The sequence below is a fragment of the Microcaecilia unicolor genome, chromosome 1, assembly GCF_901765095.1.
Source record: "Microcaecilia unicolor chromosome 1, aMicUni1.1, whole genome shotgun sequence".
NCBI lineage: Eukaryota > Metazoa > Chordata > Amphibia > Gymnophiona > Siphonopidae > Microcaecilia > Microcaecilia unicolor.
Window position 1 is genome coordinate 763,901,845 of NC_044031.1, and position 20,611 is coordinate 763,922,455.

The 20,611-nt window shown below is 44.9% G+C and overlaps 1 protein-coding gene across 1 annotated transcript in view; it reads right to left on the reverse strand.

Annotated features, from left to right (window-relative positions):
* DENND4A (DENN domain containing 4A) overlaps window positions 1-20,611 on the reverse strand; it is a 576,041-nt gene that overhangs the window by 395,818 nt on the left and 159,612 nt on the right.

The window sequence follows — 20,611 nt, forward strand, 5'->3', positions numbered from 1 at the left end:
CAGGCCCGATGCAGAAATTTACACATTTAGAATCAACTACAGAACAGTCTCAATTATCAGACATGAACAAGACCGGCCCGTTGTCGGATAAGTGAAAAGTCGAATCATATGGAAAACAATGCATAAATTCTTTATTAACAACACTATAGCACATTCTGCAGCATGATTAGAGTGCTAAAAAGTAATTACTGTACTGTACTATATTGTAAAATAAGAGCAACAGTGCTGTTTTGCGGAAAAAGTAGGGTCCCAAGTTCGAAACTAATCGACTCAGGTGTGAAATCTCCCTTTGTGCTATATGCTGGAAAACGGAAAGAGAAGCCTTCTTAATGGCAATGGGTCATTCCATGTCAAGTGGTCTGATTTCAGAGAAGTGCCCTGCTTGACCATCACGGATTTCGATGAAATTTTCTGTGAACATTCATACATGTCCCCAATGAACACTGGTAAAGTTTTATGTTCGCCGATGAAATACTTGCTGAGATATAGTAATCTGTTTGACCCCATACTGCAGCCTTCTATGGTATGACTCCGAGATTTCGGCAACTTTGAGACACTGTATCTCTGGCAATATTTTGTTGAGAGAAACAAAACTTGGTCATCTTGTACAACTTTTTGTGCTGTATTAAACAAAATAATAAAAAAATCTTCATGAGCGATTTCCATGAAGAAACCTTGGAGCAAACTTGATCCAAAACATTTGCGGCACAAAAAAAATTGTAAAGTTTGGCTTTTTATATCTCTGGAATTAAAGGTGTGATAAAAGTGAAACTTTGCACACAACAACTTATCAACACAAGGTTTTAGAATATAAAATTTCATTCTCCTAATAGTTTCCATTAGTTCACAAATTGAGTGTAAAGTTGATGATTTTTGCAAAAACGCCAAAAATAGGGTATTTTTAGCCCACTTTTACAAAAAAAGACCTTCTGGAAATCTTTTTAATCAATTTCATTAGAAAAAGCATGTTTCAAACCCCTTAAAAAAGTAGGGTTGGTTTTTCATCGCTGGCAAATAAGGCCCTAGAAATAGGGACAAAGTTAGAAAATAAGGTGATCAATTTAAAGAAAGTTGCACATGAGGTCAGAGAGATGATTAAATATTATCTCAGCTAGGGTAGGAGTGGATGAACATGTCCTGCTGCAGTATGTGCAGCCCGTGGTGAGACTAAGTTACTTCTTCCATTAAAGGCCTGGTTGAAGAGCCAAGCATTCGCCTGCTTCCTGAAGTAGAGATAGCCTTGTGTTAAGCGCAGCCTTTCAGGAAGTGCATTCCAGAGTATGGGGGCTACCCCGAAGAAGGCTCGCTTGCGAGTATCATATCATGTAATGTCTTTTGGAGAGGGTGTGGTTAGGGATACTGTAGGAGTATTTGCTGTGATCTCACCCACCCTGTGTGCATATGAGAGCACCTTTACAGCCAAAATGGACGCTGCAACCTTTCACCTATATGTCTGACTACCAACTGTGCAGAAGTCAGAATTTCAGCTTGTAATAGATTTACTGAAGCCTGCACCACCTCCAAGGTCACTCTGTATCGGGGGAGAATGCATGTCCCTGAGGGAGAGAGAGTGAGAGAGAGCTTACGAGATAAGACGGACAAAGGAAGCTTCATACAGATGCTGGGAGTACATGGTGGGATTATTTCTGATTGGCTCCCAGAACACTGATTGATCTGAGAAGCGGGAACAGAAAGAGACTAGTTCCTGAGAGAAGAAGAAGAGAGAAGAACAGAAGAACAGAAGAGGAGAACACTTGCATTTCTGCAAGCACCTGATTTACCTGAGAGACTTACTGATAATACCTGGCAAAGCTTTTCCCCAGATTACAGCTGTCTACAGGATCTATACTGAGTCTGTATCATCTGTGGCTGATCAAGACAAGTGCATCACCTGAGCTTGTGGGACCTCGCTGAGACATTCGGCTGAGGCATCGGAAGGAATCTGATCTGGTAACCGGGACGGTGAGATCATAGTTTACTTCCTTCAGGCTGGGTTAGATAATTAGTCTGTGCTCGGACCCATCAGATGTGTGACGTCAGGATTTATGATCTCTAGTTGCTGTTAGCCTAGTATAAGATTTGTGTGGTAATCATTAGGATCTTGGTATTGTGTTTATCTGTCATTACAGATTAGCCAATAGGATAATCATAGTTATTCTCTATATTTTTGGTATCATTGTGCATGCAATCAGGAATTGCTGATGCTATAAGCTGATAAGAGTTTTCTATATTTTTGTATATAACGCTGTATAAATAAACTAATATATTCCATTGGTCTGTCCGTTATTTTCCATGCAGCTAAGGTTGGGCAGAGGCCACGCCCCCTAGACATAAGCGAGTACATAGGTAGGAATTGGCCTCTTACAAAATATATATATAACCACCTACAAATTGGGGCTCTCGTCCGGGACGGTTGGTGCAGGAATTAGCAGAAGTTAAAACTTTTTCTGGGTCTTTTCAGAAGGCTGGTTTGAGCTTCTGTCTCTCTTTGCACGAACTGCAGATTTACCCTAGCTGACGGCAGACCTTGTTTATACAGCTGTGTTTTATTGCTGTAATTGGTTGACAGATTTATTACTCTGAGCTCCAAAAGAGAAAGAAACGGTTTCTCTAACTCTCTGGAAGGAAAACAGGGTGTGTTTAGTCTTTAACATGGCGACCGGCACGGTTGGCACATTGCCTGAAATTCTCCTGAGTGAACAGGAGAAGGGCGTGCTTAAAATATTACTGCCACTCTCTCATAGTAAGACGAAACCAACTCCTCCTACAGTAGAGTCTGTACGTGCTTTATTTAGTAGCAGTTCACCGAATAGCTCAGAAGCATATGCTACGGTTTTAAATACAATTATAAAAGAGAAACAGCATTTGTCACAATGGATGCTTTGTGAACTGGGCGTGTCTCTTTTGGCAGTTAAAGACTCTTTGATGAATGAGATAAGACAGGTATCTGTACCTCTAACAGATCGCATAGCGGAGTTGCAGTTAGATTTGTCCCAGACTAGGGAAACTGTCCAGGAGCGAGACAGTGAGTTAGCTGCATTACGAGTTGATTTACAGACTGCCAAATCTGCTTTAGCAGGGACCAATGTAAGCCCCGCCCCACCTAACTCTTCTGAAGAGATTTGTACGGAGTGCCAGACACTGGATGATAAGTGTAAAACTTTGCAGGGTGACCTAACTGATTGTGAAGCACTTAATTACACATTAAAGCAAGAAATTGCCCAGTACCTCGTGTCTTTTGATTCGTTGCAAGAGAAATTTTCTCGTTTGACTGATGCATTACACAACCAGATTAGGGAAACAGATAAGTTGCAGACATTAAATCGGGAGCTAAAACAGGTCTCAGAAGGTGTTCAGAGTGAGTTGCGCAGGGAGCTAGTGGCCACTCAAGAACAATCTGTGTCTGTGTTTCAAGATTGGCACGCCGCCAAGCTAGAGTTGGCGGAGTTAAAAGAGAAGCAGGAGACAGTCTCACTGCAATTACAATGTACAGTGAAGGACAGAGATTCATTGTCTAAAGCATTAGATGAGTGCACTGTAAAGATTTCCACAATGCAGCAAGAGCTTACGCACATGGCGCAGGAAGAAGTACCGTATACCTTAGAGTTCCCCGACAGTTTTGCTGCGGGTCACCCAAGCCCAGCTCCCGAAATGAACCGTTACGTGAGCCAGGAGGGACCCGAGTTAAACACACCCATTGGGGGCATGGCTTCGGCTCTTTCCCGCCCCTCTGTACAATCCAGCCCCATAGTGGCTGGTGACCTAAGCAGCAGACCCGAGACAGTGACACACCCACTGGGGGCACGGGTCCAGGGACTGCCTGCTGAAATCATCAGCTCACTTGGTCAGGTGCCTAGCTCAGGGCCTCAGCCTTCGGCAGATCCACCCAGTTTTAGCAATACACCTGCCCCGAGGTTCTCTACACCTGGTAGTGATCAGCGGCACTTCAAGCCGGAACCCAAGAAAGGAATGTCTATGGAGAGGAAGGCATATGTTATAAAGATGCTACGCACCGTAATAGCGCCTTTTAAAGCGTCTGCCTCGGTATCCATAGAAACCCATCTTAAGGCAGTGCATGAACTCCTGCAGACCATGCACGTCTCTTCTGAGGATGACATCAGAGCCCTCCTCAAATGGACCTTTAGTACCGAGTGCCATGAAGTTCTAGATTTGATCATGTCCGATAACCCCGATCTACGGTCAGTGGAGCAAGCCTTAGCGAAGCGCTACGGTCTCTTTGCCAACTCTCTGGAAGCTAAGCGTGCAGCGTATACTATTAGTTGTAATCCGGAGGAGAGTCCGCGGGAGTGGGCCCATCGCTTGAAGCGTGCATTTTACCAAGGGGGGGTGCCGCCTGATTCTAAAGATCTTGAATTTGGTGATTTCAGGGAACTTTTTATACAGGGTCTGCCTGATCCGATAAAGATTCCCTTGGCAGGAAAAAACGCAGAACCCTATTCCAGCCTTCTAAAGCAGGCTGAAGGAATTTTTGAAATCTGTCGCGCCAAGCCAATCGCAGAGACTCCGAAACCGGCATCCAAGAGTCGCAACAGGGTGATACCACCCGCCGTTTGTGCGGTCACTTCCACGCTTTCTCTGGAAAACAAAGCGCCGAGACCAACTACGCCGCCGGGCTCTCAGGCCCTGCCGCGGGATGCAGCGCCTCCTATTGCGCAGGAGGGACAGCAACAACCTAAAAAGAAGCGGTTTAATCAGAAGAAGTGGAATGCAGAGAAGATCCGTGCTATGCAAGCTCAGCTGGACCAATTGCTGGCAAGATGTTCAATCGCGGAGTCTAGCAATGTACCTAAGACACCTCCATCTCAGAAAAAGGTCAAATTCCAGAAGCAGAAGGACCAGTCTTCTAGACCGCCGACCCCTCCGTGGCTGAGTGTTAAATCTGTTGAGGTGGAACAGCCATCCTCTTCGGAGGAAGAACAAGCATGACTAGACGTGGCCACGACACCTGTTACCGCAAGCGTCCCCACTGTCCACGTGGATGCGTTGTCGTCCATCAGTGAGGAGTCCCCCGTGAACCATGCTGCGTCGCAGCCCTCGAACCAGGAAGGGCCTCTTTCAAAAGACTCATCCCAGGAAGTCAGGTATTTTCTAGGTAAGCTTATATCTAAAGGTTACAGATATACCGTGGAGTTGTTAATTCAACAAGTACTTTCCTGTGAAGGTCTCCTGGATACAGCCTCAGAGGTGACTTTGGTCACCCAGGGCCTGTTTCAGAAACTAGAGGCATCTCTAGGGGGGGGTCAGGATGTGCTGCATGTCACACCGTGCGACTTGTCACTGGTGGCCTATGGCAATCAAAGTATTGGAACTGTGGGACAGGTTTGGCTATCTTTACAGCTTGGACAGATGACCGTCAGGCACCCAGCCATCATCACTACCAGCGAGGGTGAAGAATTTCTGATTGGAAATGACCTTTTGAAGAGATTTCGGCCTGTTTTGGATTATGACGAGGAAACGATCTGGTCTAAAGTCACTCGACCCCTTAAATATGTGCGAGGGAGATACTGGCGTACAGTCGGTGATGCCAACTCTGTGGAGCTACAGGACACTCCCCTGCGGACTGATCTCCGGTGTTCCGCGGATCCGCCCATGCGGGAGCCTCCGTTGACAGAGGCACCAAAAGGGGGTCAGAAGCATGAAGAGCTGGTGCAACAAGCGGACCAACTAGAGTTTGTTTCACAGGACTCAGCCAAGACGGATGACTTAACAGATACTGTGTCTCCAGCATTACTTGAAAAATCACCTCCTATCTCTGGTCCTGATTTTGCTCATCCTTGCAAGGTGACTATCATCACCCAGAAAGGTGATGAATTCACCATACCAGTTCAAGTGGCTAACACCCAATTGCTTCAAGCTACTTTACTGTTCACTAGTGATCTCTCCTACATCAGTGACTCTTTGTACAGCCAAATTCGTAAGTCTGTACAACTTCCCTTCAGCAGATGTTCCTCTACTTCGGTACAGGTACCGGGACAAGGCTCCAAGCCGCTTGACGGAATATGTGGCCTTCCCTTGACTGTGGGAAAGAAGACATTCACTCACCACTTCTCTATTGTCCGGGGCTTGAGGGAACCCTTATGTTTGGGGTCAGATTGCCTTGCACGACTGGGAGTTTATGTGGACCTGGTGAATCTTGTCCTTTGGAGTAGAATGCAGAACAACCCAGTGGAACTTGAACCTACGGCTGTTTGTTTGAAGTCTGGACAGACCATTCCCCAGGTCTGTGAGGTAGTCAGTGACAAGGATGTAACCATTCCAGGAAGAGTTCGGGATTTTTCCCTCAAGCTTCGCCTCGCCCAAGGACAACGTCTGCTGGATGATGTAGTGTTCTTTAACCCACATGCCCACTTTCGAGACCTTGGATTGGCAATTGGTGTTCTGCCATGCTTGGAGGTCACCGGTACCACCTTATACCTGTTGGTCACCAATCCACAGTCTGCTGAAGTTGAGCTATCTGCTGGAGATTCTGTTGGCTTTCTGGTTGGCCAGTCCTTCCATGATGTCGAGGTAAGTTTGCCTATCCTTGGCAGGCTGCCTTCTTCTTGGGACACCTGCCAGGGGGGGGAGACGACTGACAGTTGGTTTACCTCACCCAGGGGCCTCATATCTCTCGAGTTTGTTTGGCCCTATGATGCGACGTGTGCTCAGGTACAGGTGGAAGATGACTTCTTGTTTCTGTCCAGGGAAATGTCTGTACCTCAGAAGCCTCGAAGGGTGAATTCTGTGGAAACCTCAACCTTGCAGGAGGACATTGAAGAACAGGTGGAAATTTCATCCAACCAACCTTTCTCAGAGTTTGATGCTATGGTGAAAGAGCAAGTGGAACAGGCTGATGCTTGTACTACTCACACAGAGAAGAGGAAGTTGACTCAGTTGTTGTACAATTACAAGGACCTTTTTGCTGTAGATTCGTATGACTGTGGACTTACGAACCTACATGTCACCAGAGTGCCTACGGAACCTGGTAGCAAGCCTGTCTTTGTGCGTCAGTATAAGATTCCATTGGCTTCCTATGAGTCTGTACAAGAGATTCTCAACACTTTGGAGACCAGGGGTATCATCAGACAATGCAACAGCACGTACAACTCCCCTCTGTGGCCCATCTTGAAAAAGAATAACAGCTGGAGAATCGCTCTGGATTACCGTCAGTTGAATAAGCGAGTACCCTTGTCCCGGTGGCCTATGGCTCCACTGGATCAGAACCTTGCAACCATCAGGGGGGCTAAGTATTTCACCAGCCTGGATTTGGCATCAGGGTTTTGGACAGTACCAGTCCATCCCCACGATCAGCATAAACTGGCTTTTACGTTTGGGAAGAAGCAGTATACGTGGAACAGGACACCCTTTGGGTTTCTCAATTCACCTGCTGAATTCAACATTTTCCTACACAAAGCCCTACCAGATGCTGAAGCTCGAGGAACAGTGGTCTATGTGGATGACATTCTGATCAAGAGTCCTACCTTTCAGGAACACCTGGAGGAGATGGAGCATGTCTTCACACAGTTGGCAGATGCTGGAGCTAAACTGACTCTTGCCAAAGGACAATGGTGCAGGAAATCACTGAATTACTTAGGGTATGAAATTTCTGCTGAGGGTCTGCGACCCCAGAAGAAGCGAGTGCAGTCTTTACAACAGTTGAAACAGCCCACCAATATCACTGAACTTCGTTCCTTTCTAGGAATTTGCAACTACTCCAGACAGTTCATAGATGAGTATGCGGAGATCACCCGACCGTTGGTCAAGTTGTTGAAGAAAGATACACCTTGGGTCTGGGAGCCAGAACAGAAATCTGCTATGCAGGAGCTGAAAGACAAGCTTAGCTGCTTCCCATGCCTCGCATACCCCGAGGGAGGTCGTGAGTTCTACGTGGACTTGGGATATTCCCAACACTCTATGAGTGCTGTCCTATATCAGAAGTATGACACGGATAAGAGGGTAGTGGCGTATGCCAGTAAAGGACTAACGGATGTGGAGAGGAAGTATTCCGACTGTGAGAAAGCACTCCTGTCTACCGTTTGGGCTTTGCAACACTTCAGAAGTTACATCCAAGGTGAGAAGCTAATTGTGGAGACTTGCCACCAGCCCATCAGTTTCTTGGGTAGTGACCGAATTAAGACTGGTCGAGTGTCAAACAGCAAAATAGTCTCCTGGACATTGGCTCTTCAAGGCTGGCCTCTGGAGGTAAGGTATGCTCAGAAACATCGTAACGCAGTAGCCCAAGGTATGGCTGACCTACATGATTGTGCAGAACAGGATTCCATTGCAGGTATTCCCGAAGCAGATGTTCCCCCGCTAGAGAAAGAACCTCATCGACACCATCTGTATGATGAACAGACTTGTGCTACCATGCCTAAGGTCTATGTAGATGGTTGTGCTTACCGTCGCGATACAGTCAAGGAATTGGTTGCAGGAGTAGGAGTGGTATGGGATCCAACCAATCTTGAAGAGACCCTGAAACACAGCTTGGGCTCGCGAACTAATCAGTACGCTGAGATTGTGGCAGCTCTGGTGGCGGTACAGTCTGCAATTCAGAAAGGAGTCCGACAGTTGGTCATATGTACGGATTCGGACTATGTGAGACAGAATTTTGTGTCCCATTTGCCCATCTGGAAGCAGAAAAATTTGTTAAATTCCAAAGGAAAACCAGTACATCATGGAAACTTGATCCAGATTTTAGATCAACTGGTAAAGGACCATGACATGACCATCTATTGGAAGAAGGTCAAGGGTCATGCAAAAGTTGACAGTCCCGACAAGCTGGGAAACGACTTGGCCGATCACCTGGCCAAGGAGGGTGCGCTTACAGGAGAATTATGGCGACCCCCATATGTGGAGACTGCGGCTGTCCATGCTGTCACCCGACGACAGGCGAAGCAGTCCAACGACACGCCGGTGGTCCAGTGGTGCAGTGAAGTCCCATCCTTTGATCTTGTCATGGCACAGAAATCTGACCCGGTGATCGGGAGATTTTATGAGTACATATGGAATCCGCAAGACTGTCCCCTGACGGAAGAAGACAAGCAAGATGAGGAGATGAGGATACTCTATGCCTCTCGAGAGAAGTTCAAACTTCACAAAGACCTGCTTATTCGGACGAGTAAGCATGGCATTGAGCAATGGGTGGTGCCTAAAGAATATCGAGGCATTATGTTGCAGCATGCCCATGACGAACCATGTGCTGGACATCGAGGGGAGAATATCACCTATGAGACCCTAAAGCAAGTAGCTTATTGGCCTCACATGCGACAGGATGTACAGTTGTACACGCGAGGGTGTTTGACCTGTTGTCGTTTCCAGCCATCTTCACCATCTCACCGAGCACCACTTAGGAAGAAGGGTATCGCCATGCCCTGGTCGGATATCCAGATTGATTGGGTTGGTCCTGTAGTTCGATCCACTCGTGGTAACAAGTACTTGCTCACAGTCACCTGCTTGTTCACCAAGTGGTTGGAGTGTCTGCCTGCACCCAACAGGCCCATAAGGCCTTTTATACACTAAATCCTGACTATCTGTCAAATCTAACTATTCCTTACACTGCCACACGAACCCTTAGATCCCTGACAGATAACAGGTTAGTGATTCCTCCTCTTGCTAGGGCTAGATGGGAATCTACACGGAATTCGGCTTTTTTCTATCTGTCTCCCTCTCTTTGGAATGGCCTTCCAAAAGAGATCAGACTTGAGAAATCTTACTTTCATTTTCGGAAACTTTTGAAAACCTTCTACTTTATCGAGTATGTAGATCAGAATTTAGAATAATGGAAGAAAGGTTATAAATGGGCATCTGTAATATATACTAAGTCAAAACTGTATTATCTGTCTGTGTAGATTATATTATGTATTTAATTTTGTATCTGCAGTGTTCTCCTGTGTATTAATCATGAGTTATATTGTTTTCATCTTATGTAGCTAGTTTGTTGGGTTTGCTGTGCTTTCCTGTAATGATTGGAGTTCTAATGTTTGTCCAATTTGTACTTATTGTACTGCTTTTTTTTTTTTTTTTATAAATTGTAAACCGTTCTGTCTTGCAGTAGCAATAAGATACGGTATATAAATTGATGTAAATAAAAAAAAATAAAAAAACTGCACGGCAGAAACCACGGCTACCTTACTACTGAATCATGTGTTCAGCCGGTGGGGTTTGCCTATGCGAGTGGATTCAGACCAAGGTTCTCAGTTCACGGCAGAGGTGATTCAACATATGTGGAAGATGCTTGGAGTAAAGAGTAAGTTGCACATAGCTTACCGACCTCAATCTTCGGGACAGGTGGAAAGAGCTAATCGCACCATCGTGACCATTCTGAAGAAGTATGTGTCATCCTCAGGTAAGAATTGGGCCATTGTTTTACCATTGGTCCTTATGGCGATTCGTTCCACACCCCACCGTTCCACCGGAGTGTCTCCTTTTGAGATGATGACAGGTAGGGAAATGACATTACCAATTCATTTGTTGTACAGGACTAATGATGTGAACTTGTCCAGTGCTACCTCCACTCATGAATATGTCACCCATTTGCGTGAGCATTTGCAAAGTGCCTTTGCCTTTGCTCAGAAAAATTTGGAAAGTAGCGCTAGAGGTAGAAAAGCCTATTATGATCAAGGGACTACCTCTAAAGAATACCAAATTGGCGACAAGGTGTTCTACTTCAATTTTGCCAGAAACAAGGTTAAAGAAAGGAAGTTTCTGCCTAGTTGGCGTGGTCCATTCCCAATAGTGGAAAAAGCTTCACCTGTGGCTTACCAAATTTGCCTCAAGAAAAATACTAAGGGTGAAGACATCAATCAGTTGAGACCACGTCATCCCAGTCATTTGATTCCAGACGTATGTGTTGATGACACGAACTGTACTAACACCCCAACAGCATAGTCTGTTTTCTTTGTACCTTGCAGATGCAGAAAAGAACCCTGATGATCGTGTTCTGGATCTCCGTGCTGCTGGGATCGTGGTCCAAGATGATCGAACCTGGTCCCATGTCTGGAGTTGTTCTGCAAGATACCCCTGGCTTCCTGATTACCCAGTCCCAGATTGTTCCACAGAAAGTAGTTGTGTCCCTTGACCCAATGCATGTACTACTGAAACATTTCAATATGAGTAACTTATCTCTGTCTGCTGTCACCCATTCCTGGTTTTTCAATTATATGCAAAATGCCCGTGCACAAGTGAAGAACATTTTGCATCAACTGGACAAAGTCATGGTACAACCTATGCAACCTTATAATTCCAGGTCCAGATCTAAGCGTTTTCTGGGTCTTGCCGGTGGTTTGATTTTTTCGGCCATTGGTTCACTTTTTGGTATTTCCATGTCTGTTGCCAACGTAGTTTCTGTCCAAAAGCTGCAGGCCAATATACAAGCCATCCAAGCAGACTTGAAAGCCATCGAGACCAAATTGGTAGTCCAACAGAGCCAACTTGTGGCCCAGGGTAAAACTATTGCTGATACGGTCACTCTTGTGAATTTACATACACATAAAATTAGTGCTAACACAGCTGATTTGTTGACAATTAAAGGTACCATGAATGAAGACCGTGTGTTTATACAACCTGTTAAGGACCTTATCCAGGATTTATTTAGGGAAGTAGATACCAGTGTTAGTAAGCTAATGCAGGGACAGATACCAACGTACCTGATACCATCTGATGTTGTTAAAGATGCCTTTGCCAAAGTTACCCGTTTGTCTATTGAACCTTTTCAAATTCAAATCGCATTTCATTTAGGTACTGCCTTTCCCCTTTATTTGGATATGGAGCGTATGGAAATTGCCTTCATCCTTAATTTGCCATTTATTATGCCTGAGAATGTATACCAGCTCAAACAAGTTGTAAATGTAGGTACGTGGCATGAGAATTTGTACCTTAATGTTGATACACCTAAGTATGTTGCTTACCAACTGGATGCTCCGCAACATTATTTGGTCCCTAACTTAGACCTTTGCCACAAAACTAAAGATGTTAATTGGCTATGCCCTGGTAAACCTTTCCTGAAAGACACAACAGAAGCTCTTTGTGGCTTGTCCACAGAGAATGTCCAAGAGAAGTGTAAGGTTACCGTATCAAAATATGACGATTTTTCTGATACCACTGTAGCTGTACTGGATACGGTATGGTTAGTTAGCACACCTAGTACGGAACTTACTGTCACCTTTCAGAAGCATGATGTAATCAACCGTTACACTCTTCCTTGCAATGTTTGTGTAATCGCTGTACCCAAGTATGCTGTTGCCCATGTAGGAGGAGTTTCCCTGTTTTATCTTGACACAGACCCGGTTGTTTCTGAGTTGGAAGTGCTTGATGTATTTCGTGGACATCCTATTGACTTTGCTATGGACCTTATACCATTTTTACAGTCCAAAGACTCTCACACTGTTGAATTATCTGTTGACCATGAGACTCTCGAGGTTGCAGATTACAAACGTCGTTCATCTGATGTCACCCAGTTCCACATGTCCACTCACGTTGTCATCCCACTTTTGACCATCTCGTGGGTCATCATGCTCCTGTGTGCTGTAGTGTTTTGGAGAGACCTTCGTCATTTACGCTATCGCGTAAACACTTTGTCACCTACGGCGATGAGATTGCAAGACTTTATGTAGTTACATCTGACCATAGTTTTGCCAACAATTTATTCCGTTTTCACTTTTCTGTACTAATATGCTTTGCTTTGCATGATGTGATTTTCATGATCTATGTGATTATGGTTCATGATTTGTTTGATTAATTTTCATGTGTTAAGACTTAACTAACTGCACATGCGGGTTCTATTATTCAGTATTTTGCTGTATTAGCATTTGTGATTCCTTGTGAACATTATTTTGCTTAATTGAACTGTTTGAAGAGTGTTAGTTTGCATTAGTTGAGATTTACTTGAAACTTTTTGTAGTTTTGACCATGAAGTTTGTACCTGAATCCTGACTGAACTGTCTGGTTTATTTTTGTAGTTAGGTTGGAGAAGGCCTTTACTCCTTTGTAGTAATTTCCATCTCCAAGGGGGGGAATCTGTAGGAGTATTTGCTGTGATCTCACCCACCCTGTGTGCATATGAGAGCACCTTTACAGCCAAAATGGACGCTGCAACCTTTCACCTATATGTCTGACTACCAACTGTGCAGAAGTCAGAATTTCAGCTTGTAATAGATTTACTGAAGCCTGCACCACCTCCAAGGTCACTCTGTATCGGGGGAGAATGCATGTCCCTGAGGGAGAGAGAGTGAGAGAGAGCTTACGAGATAAGACGGACAAAGGAAGCTTCATACAGATGCTGGGAGTACATGGTGGGATTATTTCTGATTGGCTCCCAGAACACTGATTGATCTGAGAAGCGGGAACAGAAAGAGACTAGTTCCTGAGAGAAGAAGAAGAGAAGAACAGAAGAGGAGAACACTTGCATTTCTGCAAGCACCTGATTTACCTGAGAGACTTACTGATAATACCTGGCAAAGCTTTTCCCCAGATTACAGCTGTCTACAGGATCTATACTGAGTCTGTATCATCTGTGGCTGATCAAGACAAGTGCATCACCTGAGCTTGTGGGACCTCGCTGAGACATTCGGCTGAGGCATCGGAAGGAATCTGATCTGGTAACCGGGACGGTGAGATCATAGTTTACTTCCTTCAGGCTGGGTTAGATAATTAGTCTGTGCTCGGACCCATCAGATGTGTGACGTCAGGATTTATGATCTCTAGTTGCTGTTAGCCTAGTATAAGATTTGTGTGGTAATCATTAGGATCTTGGTATTGTGTTTATCTGTCATTACAGATTAGCCAATAGGATAATCATAGTTATTCTCTATATTTTTGGTATCATTGTGCATGCAATCAGGAATTGCTGATGCTATAAGCTGATAAGAGTTTTCTATATTTTTGTATATAACGCTGTATAAATAAACTAATATATTCCATTGGTCTGTCCGTTATTTTCCATGCAGCTAAGGTTGGGCAGAGGCCACGCCCCCTAGACATAAGCGAGTACATAGGTAGGAATTGGCCTCTTACAAAATATATATATAACCACCTACAATACCCCTTGGGAGGACAGTGTCCTTGGAGGTGTGTAGAGGGTCATCCTGTTCTTCAAGTACTCTGAGCCATTTCCTTTAAGGGCCTTGAAGATGAGACATACAGTTTTAAATGTAGGCCTGTATTATACTGGTAGCCACAGATGTTTCTGCAAAAGTGGTGTGATGTGGTCATGTCGCTTGCAACTTTCTATGAGTCTTGCTGCAGCATTCTGAATCAACTGGAGCTGGTGCAGACCCTTTGTAGTTGGACCACTGTACAGTGCATTACAGTAATCCAGTCTTGATGTTACAATGGCAAGAACAACTGGGATATGATTTTCCTTCTCGATGTAAGGAGAGGAGAGGCAGCATAGTTGTTGTAAATAGTAGAAACAGCTCATGAAGATTGCTTGGACTTGGGGAATCAGAGTAAGTGTTGAGTCTAACTGTATTCCAAGATTTCTGACTTGTGATTTGAGGGGCAGTTCGTACTTCCCAAAAGAGATTTTGATGTCAGGTACGTGTCCCACTTGTGTTAGGGATCCAGAGAAGCTCGGTTTTACTTGGGTACAGGCAAAGTTTATTGTGCTTAGCCGATTCTTAATTTGATGTTAGCCAGTTAATCAGTTTGTTGAGGGCTATAGGTAAGTCAGGTTCAATAGGTATGAGTAGCTGTACATCATCTGCGTAGATGTAGAACCGAGTGTCCATTGACCTAATCAGCCCAGCTAGTGGCTTGAGGTAGACATTGAACAGAATAGGTGACAGTATCGATCCTTGTGGTACCCACAGGTCAGTGCCCATGGTGGCGATGAAGTGCTGTCAAACATTGTGGATTGCTGCCTGTCTGACAGATACAATCTGAACCATGCAAGAACTGTTTCAATGATACCTGTTTCTGCCAGTTGTGCTAACATGACATTATGATCCACAGTGTCAAAAAGCTGCTGAGAAATCTAGCAGTATTAATACCGAGGCAAATCCCCTGTCTCAGTTTCTGTGAAAATCATCAAGTAGGGATACGATACTAGCAATATCAAAACCCCCAACAAGATGATACCTTCTTTATTGGAATAACTTAATAGATTTTTTGATTAACTTTTGAAGCTTCTTCAGATTATTGGTATTGTGGTAGAAACAGCAGCTGTCGGCCCTTGTTTAATGATACCTCCCAACTGTGCCTGAAATGGGCCCGGAAGATTTTGAGCAGGAGACGCACTGTGGTGAGGCATTGCAGCCATAAAATCATTGAGTTCTTTGTCTGCCGGTTTTAGTTTTGTCGTCACTATCCTACTTCTACCATTGTTTCCCATATATATTGCTGCCCCCTTGTGGTGGTGGAAAAGCTCTGGGGTCCTGCTGGGATGGTCTGGCAACAGGGAAAAGTGGAACTAGATGACTAGGTCGTGGATTTATACACTGGAGGGTCATGTTTCTCCTTAAAAACAAGTCTCTATTAGCAATAGCAATACAACAACAGTTCATGAAGAACAATAGCTTATTGAACACAATTTTGATACCTGAGCTTTTAGCAGCTTCTAAGCGTCCCATTCCTCAGGGCTGTCATAATGTCCACTCTTTTTCACAAGGCTCTTGAAGCTCACAGTAACATCCCCAGTTAGAACACCTCCCCAAACACCAAAAAGTTTAAGTAAACATTTTTTCTGTGAAGAGCCCCTTTAAATTCTTTGGCTTTCAAAGACAAAAAATTCACAGATACGACTAGAGATATAACCCCCCCTCCCAAAATACCACTTAAGTCCCTTATCCAACAAAACTTTAATGGCTATTCTGTAGCTCTTCCAGTTAAAGTACTCAGCTGGTAAGTCAGTTAATTAATTAGCTTAGGGCTGCAAACTTCACAGCCAAAAACTGAGCTGCAGGTAAAAACAAAAAAACAGGGGAAAAAAATCAACAGTCATGGTTTACTAAGAAATGTTTCAATGTTGTTGCTCTTTTTGAGCTCTATTATTATGGTTTCCAATTTTTTTCCAGTGCTCTTGCTATGTTTTTTGATTGCCTATAACTTTAAACCAATAAAAATCTACAGTTATAAAAAAAAAAAAATCAACAGTCCTTTAACTCTTTTCCTTCTGTAGTTCATATCAACTCCAATGACCACCTTCCCCCCACTGGAATGGCTGATACTCTGCAAACAAAGTTACTGCAGTTGTCTTAAGTGCAGTTAGTATCCCATTTGCTCTGTGGGGTGTAGGAAAAGCAAAGGGAAAGGCCTCACCCTCTTGCGTTCCCATAAATAAATACAAATCAAAAAAAGCCACAATTATTCAAAAGAAAAAAATTTCTCTTGTGCAGTAGTTTAAATAGTGCTCACCCATTCATCCTGGGTCTCATCATCCATTCCTTCTGAGTTTTCAAAGGATATATCTGTTTCTTCAGGGTCTGAAAATACTTCAGGGCCTGCTGGGAGCTCCTGCCTCTGCTCTTGGGGAGTGTTTGATATACACTCTACATACATAGCTCCTTAGCTTCCAGATCACCTTCCCTTGTGCTGGCATTCTGATTGGGTCAGCTCTTCTAGTTCATCTGTTGGAGGATAGGTCCAAGGACTACACTTCCCATGATTCCTACAGAATTCCTAGGCTGCTTGACCAGGACTGCTTTACAGGAACTTCTCCAATTGCCCCTCCCCCCAAGATACAAACCAGTTTTTTTTCTCTCTCAGCTCACCAGGATCTGGCTGTCTTCTGTAAGAGTGCTTACTCTTTTCATTGATTTTTGGAGAAAAAAAATCAGTTTCCTTCTTCTCAGACTGGGACCCAGTTTCCTGGTCACAATATATTACTTTTTAATGCACAGAGAGAGCGAGCTGTCTATACAGTTTAGCAGTTAATTTAGATTGGAGGGTTTGGGTCCAGTGGCGTGGCACAGGCGCACCATAAGTGGTGCATCTCTGATGTGGCTGGTGGGGCTTATGAAGCCCCCCAGCTGAAGACTCTCAGCATTTCTCCCCCCCCCCCCCCCCCAACAGGCGTTCCAGCACCTCTCAACTCCACACCTCCACCTCCAGTACCTTACAAATCCTTCAGTTTTTTGATAGCAACTCATACCTGCTGCTCATACCTGACCAGAGCCTTCCATCTGGCGCAACTTCCTGTTTCTACAGAGGCAGGCAAGGAAAGTACAGAAGAACAAACCTCCACAGTCCAAGGACAAACAAACACAGTGAAGGAGACTAAAACAATCATCAGACAATGCTCAAAAAAAATTTCAATTTATTTTATTAACATCCAAGACTCGACATGGGCCATGTTTCAGCCACTAGGCCTGCATCAGGAGTCTCAAAAGAATGTTTGAAAATTAAGATGAACTATGGAAAAATCTCCAACATAAGTCTCTTTGACCGCTCCAAAGTTCTAACTCACCCTATCGCTAAAATCCAATGTAAGTGGTAGGCTGTGTTGGGAGTGGTCAAAGAGACTAGCTGCAGAACGGTTAGAATGTTCAAATAAAAATTAACTCTTCCTCAGCACATTTCACTTATTTTTGCTGTTCTAGCAACAGCGAAGATACATACCTGTAAGCAAGTATTCTCCGAGGACAGCAGGCTGATTGTTCTCACGACTGGGTTCGGCGTCCACGGCGGCTCCACAACGGAACTTTTCAAAGCAAAAGTCTTCAGAGCTTTGAGAAAACCTTCTGGCGCGCGGGGCTAACACACCGCGCATTCGCGGTCATCTTCCCGCCCGTCGCGTGAGAGACCCGCTCAGTTATATCCAAAAGCAAGAATTAAAGAACAACAACTTCAAAGGGGAGGTAGGTGGGTTTGTGAGAACAATCAGCCTGCTGTCCTCGGAGAATACCTGCTACAGATATGTATCTTCGCTTTCCCCGAGGACAAGCAGGCTGCTTCTTCTCACGACTGGGGTATCCCTAGCACCCAGGCTTACTCAAAACAACAAAGAAAGGTCAATTGGGCCTCGCAATGGCGAGGACATAAGAAGGATTGACCTACGAACTAGAACATCTAACTGAGAGTGCAGCCTGGAACAGAATAAAAATGGGCCTAGGGGGGTGGAGTTGGATTCTAAACCCCGAACAGATTCTGCAGCACCAACTGCCCAAACAAACTGTCGCGTCGGGTAACCTGCTGAAGGCAGTAGTGAGATGTGAATGTGTGGATTGATGACCACGTTGCAGTCTTGCAAATCTCTTCTATAGTGGCTGACTTCAAGTGGGCCACCGACGCAGCCATGGCATTACCCTCAAGAGTCAGCCCAGCTTGGGCATAAGTGAAGGAAATGCAATCTGCTAGCCAATTGGAAATGGTACGTTTCCCGACTGCAACTCCCCTTCTGTTGGGATCAAAAGAAACAAACATTTGGGCGGACTGTCTGAAGGGGCTTGTCTGCTCCACGTAAAAGGCCAATGCTCTCTTGCAGTCCAAGGTGTGCAACTGACGTTCAGCAGGGCGGGTTTGAGGACGGGGAAAAAATGTTGGCAAGACAATTGACTGGTTCAGATGGAACTCCGACACCACCTTTGGCAAGAACTTAGGGTGCGTGCAGAGGACTACTCTGTTGTGATAAAACTTGAGATAAGGAGCATGCACTACCAAGGCTTGAAACTCACTGACTCTATGAGCTGAAGTAACAGCACCAAGGAAACGACCTTCCAGGTCAAGTTCTTCAGATGGCAGGAATTCAGTGGCTCAAAAGGAGGCTTCATCAGCTGGGTGAGAACGACGTTGAGATCCCATGACACTGTTGGAGGTTTGATAGGTGGCTTTGACAAAAGCAAACCTCTCATGAAGCGAACAACTAAAGGCTGTCCAGAGATAGGCTAACCCTCTACACGTTGATGATAAGCACTAATTGCACTGAGGTGAACTCTTACGGAGTTGGTCTTCAGACCAGACTCTGACAAATGTAGAAGGTATTCAAGTAGAGTCTGTGTAGGACACGAGTGAGGATCTAGGGCCTTGCTATCACACCAGATGGCAAACTTCCTCCATTTGAAAAAGTAACACCTCTTCGTGGAATCTTTCCTGGAAGCAAGCAAAACCCGGGAGACACCCTGAGAAAGACCAAAGGAAGCGAATTCTACGCTCTCAACATCCAGGCCATGAGAGCCAGAGACTAGAGGTTGGGATGCACAAGCACCCCCTCGTTCTGAGATATGAGGATTGGAAAACAGTCCAATCTCCACGGTTCTTCGGAGGACAACTCCAGAAGAAGAGGGAACCAAATCTGACGTGGCCAGAAAGGAGCAATCATAATCATGGTTCCGTGGTCCTGTTTGAGTCTGAGCAAAGTCTTCCCCACCAGAGGTATGGGAGGATATGCGTACAGAAGGCCCTTCCCCCAATGAAGGAGAAAGGCATCCGATGCTAGTCTGTCGTGGGCCTGAAGTCTGGAACAAAATTGAGGGACTTTGTGATTGACCTGAGTGGCAAAAAGATCCACTGAGGGGGTGCCCCACTCTCGGAAGATCTTGCGTACGACGCCCACATTGAGCGACCACTCATCAGGTTGCATTATCCTGCTCAATCTATTGGCCAGACTGTTGTTTACTCCTGCCAGGTAAGTGGCTTGGAGAAACATGCCGTAACGGCAAGCCCAAAGCCACATCCTGACGGCTTCCCGACACAGAGGGCGAGATCCAGTGCCCCCCTGCTTGTTGATGTAGTACATGGCAACCTGATTGTCTGTCTGAATTTGGATAATTTGGTTGGACAGCTGATCTCTGAAAGCCTTCCAGACCGCTCGCAACTCCAGGAGATTGATCTGAAGATCCTTTTCCTGGAGGACCAAAGTCCTTGAGTGTGAAGCCCATCGACATGAGCTCCCCACCCCAGGAGGGATGCATCCGTTGTCAACACTTTTTGTGGCTGAAGAATTTGAAAGGGACGTCCCAAGGTCAAATTGGATTGAATTGTCCACCACTGAAGGGAATTTTGAAAATCGGCAGACCGATGGATTGCATCCTCTAGATCCCCTGCAGCTTGATACCACTGGGAAGCTAGGGTCCATTGAGCTGATCTCATGTGAAGACGGGCCAAGGGTGTCACATGGACTGTGGAGACCATATGGCCCACAAGTTATCTGCCAGGCTGTGATCTGCTGAGACACCCTGGCCCTGGAAACTAGAGACAGAAGATTGTCTGCTCTCGCTTCTGGAAGATAGGCACGAGCCGTCTGTGAGTCCAGCAGAGCTCCTATAAATTCCAGTTTCTGAACAGGGAAAAGATGGGACTTGGGATAATTTACTGCAAACCCGAGTAGCTCCAGCAGGGCAGCACACAATACTGGAAGTGCTGCGCTCCCAGACGGAATCGAAGATACCTCCTGTGAGCTGGAAGTACAGTGATACCTCGGTTTTCGTTGATAATCTGTCCAAAAACAATCAACTAAAACCGAAACCGATGAAAGCCGAGGCAATTATTTCCATATGAATCAATGTAAATCCAATTAATTCGTTCTAGACACTCCAAAATACATACCAAAAACACATTTTATAGAGAATAAATATAGTCCCATAATGGAGCTAAAGGGAAAGGGTTAACTTATTAGCAAGGGAAACACTTAACAAGGACAATGAGATTTGAGCACATGTAATTTTATCTTATGTGCGTT